The sequence below is a fragment of the Hevea brasiliensis genome, chromosome 4 (assembly GCF_030052815.1).
Source record: "Hevea brasiliensis isolate MT/VB/25A 57/8 chromosome 4, ASM3005281v1, whole genome shotgun sequence".
Taxonomy (NCBI): Eukaryota; Viridiplantae; Streptophyta; class Magnoliopsida; order Malpighiales; family Euphorbiaceae; genus Hevea; species Hevea brasiliensis.
Genome location: NC_079496.1, coordinates 68,717,228 through 68,721,334, shown reverse-complemented (window position 1 = coordinate 68,721,334; position 4,107 = coordinate 68,717,228).

The following is a 4,107-nucleotide window of genomic DNA, read 5'->3' as shown; positions in this document are numbered from 1 at the left end:
CCTACCTCCATATATAACTAGTAGGAGCCAACACATGCCCATATACCCATATACAGTACAAGTATTAAAGTAGTATCAAACTCAAATCACCTATATACAAGATAACTGTGCTATCTCAAATCTAAAGATTATATGCACTGATATGATTTATGAGAATGCATTGACAAGAGTAAACTTCATGTGCTTATCATAAATATCACTGGTTTGGCCTACTTATCATGCATAAGTGCCTATCATGTTTGTTATATGGCATGAGACTCACCATTCCATCTTATTTACATCTCATATAAATAACTTGGGAACAAACATGATTACAATCTTTCTGGATAAGTCATGTCCTTATTGTGAAGTATCCACGATTGTGAACCAATTTATGATACTTTGTGCTAAAAATACTGACACTCATATTCTTAACAACTTAATAATAGAATTCCTAACAAAATATCAATGGACCTTTTCTATTACACATAAATACATTATGTAAACGGAAAAGTAAAATTGCCTTTTATTAATAAAATGTATACAAGATACATACTAAATGATATGCTCTAGAGCATACTACTAACAATCTCCTACTAGCACTAGAGGCATTCATTATAATATTTTAGACTCATCTTCTCATGATTTCGGTCTAGCTGTGCTTGTGACAAAGGCTTAGTGAATAGATCAGCTGGATTTTTCAGCTGATGCTATTTTCTGCATGGCTATATCACCTCGCCCAACTATTTCTCTGATAATGTGGTAGTGCCTTTCTATGTGTTTGGATTTCTAGTGAGACCGGGGTTCCTTATATCCAAACAACTTCTTTTGCAGCATTTGATGCAGCAATATACTCAGCCTCTGTAGTGGAATCTGCAGTCGTACTCGGTTTGGATCTCTTCCAACCAACTGCACTTCCATTACAAATGAACACAAACCTAGAGGTAGACTTTCTATCATCGATATCCGATTGGAAATCAGAATCAGTGTAACCATCCAATTGCAAGTTACCATCTCCATATATCAAGAATAAATCCTTAGTTCTTCTCAAGTACAAAAGGATATTCTTGACAGCTATCTAGTGTTCTAAACCTGGATTGGATTAGTACCTGCTAGTCAAACTAATAGCATATGCGATATCCAGCCTAGTACACAACATTGCATACATCAAACTTCCAATAGCCGAAGCACATGGAATCCTGGCCATTTTATCTCTTTCTTCAGGTGTCTTTGGAGACATCTCTTTAGAAAGGTGGATACCATGTCTCACTGATAACAATCCTCTCTTAGAATCAAGCATATTAAACCTCTTTAACACCTTTTCTAAGTATAGACTTTGGGATAAACCAATTATTCTTTTCGCTCTTTCTCTATAGATGCGAATCCCAAGAATATAGGTTTCCTCCCCTAAGTCTTTCATAGAGAATGTATTTGACAACCATACCTTTACAGTTGTCAATACACCTGTGTCATTACCCATCAACAAAATGCCATCCACATATAAGACAAGGAAAGTGACAGCACTATCACTAACCTTCTTATATACACATGGCTCATCCTCATTTTTAATAAAACCAAATGACTTAATACCATATCCAATAGGGTATAATTTCTCCTTTCAGATACACCATTCAGCTATAGTGTTCCTGGAGGAGTCAGCTAGGAAATAATGTTGTGCTCTCTCAAGTATTCATCAAATTCAGTACTCAAATATTCACCTCCACGATCTGATCGAAGAGCTTTAATACTCTTTCTTGTTTGATTTTCTACTTCAGATTTAAATTCTTTGAAATTTTCAAAGGATTCATGTTTGTATTTCATCAAATACAAATACCCAAACCTTGATTTATCATCAGTAAAGGTAATAAAGTAATGAAAACCCCCTCTAGCCATTTCCTTAAATGGACCATATACATCACTATGTATTAGCTCCAAAATATTTTCAGCCCTTAGCCCTTGTCCAACAAAGGGTGATCTAGTCATTTTTCCCTGAAGGCGAGATTCATAAGTTGGAGTAGGCTCAGAGCCCAATGAGGATAGAATCCCCATTTTCTCCAGTTTTGCAATCCTTTCTTCTGCAATATGACATAACCTTAAGTGCCAAATATATTTTAAACTTGAGTTAATTTTCACCATGGCATTGCATTCATTTAGATCACTTGCATTCATTTTGTGTTTGTCATTATTATCCAAATAATAAAGACCATCATTCATATAACCTGAACCAACATATCTATTTTCAAAATAAATATTGCAAACATCATCTGTGATCTGAAATTCATAGCCATTTATAGTCAAACTAGATATAGAAATGATGTTCTTAAAAGCATCAGGTACATATAAAATATTATCCAAATACAAAAAATGTCCAGACATGTAAAAAGATTTAGATCCTATGGCTAAAGCTTTAACAGTTGAACCATTGCCAATCCGGACTCCAACATCTCGAGAATGCAAGCTACTACTATTTGCTAGTTCCTGCATATCATAAGAAATGTGAGAACTGGCACCAGTATCTAAAACCCTAGCTGTAAATGAACTATGAGTATCATCAGAATCTAAATAACAAGATAGGACATACCTTCCGAAGGTGAATCCTTCTTGTCCTTCAAAGAAGCAAGATACTCTAGGCAGTGCCTTTCCAGTACCCATCCTTCTGGCAGTGGAAACACGTTCCTTTGCCTCCATCAGCTTTAGTCTTCCCTTTTTGTTTAGCTATTTTCTCAGAAGGACCAGGAATCTGGGGCTTCTTTTTCTTTTTGCCCTTCTTTTTGTTGGATATTCTAGTAGAAGAAGATGCAATCAAAGCTACCTCTTTTCTTTTATTACCCGGCATATTTTTTTGGGCAATAACCTGCATGTCAAGTAAACCAACCAAGGTGCATTCCTGCTTATGAAGGAGCGGAAGCATGAAAAACACAAGTTTATATCATTGAATTCAAAAATTTTCACCTAGGGTCACATGCATCATGCAAGATTCATTTTTATCTATTTGATTTCAATGATAAACAGCATATTAAAACTCTTTTAATATGCTTTGGATTTAGATTTGCCATTTAAGATTTTAGAATTAATCAGATTAATTCATTAGAATCTTAGATTAGATCAAGAACAAGTGAACTAACCTCTTGATGTACTGCAGTGTGTTTGACACCTTTGGGATGCGCCTTAGGACACCAGATGTTGTCCCTCTAGCTTGTCCACACCAAGATCACCTATGGCAGCCCTTGAACAGCTTCTAAAGCTTTTTCTATGAATTAGAAAATCAAGTTTTGCCTTTTAAGAGATTACAGATGTAAACAGGACACTATAAATAATTTATAGTATTTTTAATTCAAGAGATTGTTTGCTAATCTCTTTGAATTGATGAGAGATGAAAAAGAAGAGAAGGGAGAGCAGCCAAGGGTGGCAGCACAAAGAGATAAATGGCAGCTTATATTTTTGTTCTTTTATCCTTACACTTATATAGCTAGGTCACCACTTAAAACCCTTGCCACATGTCACCCTCTGATTGGTTCTAGGTTTAATTGATCCAATCACATTATGCCAAGTGTCAAAACTATATTTAATCTTGACTTTGATCATCTTACATGATTAAAAGACATATGGCAAGCTTATGTGCAATGCCATATGTCACCATCTCATGGTGCCGCATGTCACCTTGTGAAATAACCAAAATACCCCTGTGTCTTAATTTTGAGTTCTCAACCCAAAATAATTATTTCTCTTCTTCAAATCAATTTATATCAAATATAAATTAATTAATTAATCTTTACTAATTAATTTCTCATTAATTAAATTCATATTTAAACACTTTAAATATAAATTTAACTTATACTATACATCCAATAACCTAGATTTGGTTTCAAGCAATGCTAGGGACTTTGCACTCTAATTGCAAACCAAACAGATTTAATTAATTAATTAAACTCTTTAATTAATTAATTAAATCATATTTAATTTAGTGATTACTTGTATATGTGTGTGACTTACTAAGCTCATCACTAATTGGCATTGAAACATGATATCAACTCTTAATATCATCAGAACTCTTTCTTACCATAAATGATTTCTCTAAATCATTTTATACGCCTCATAAACCATGGTTAATACCTAGCATAGCATGCT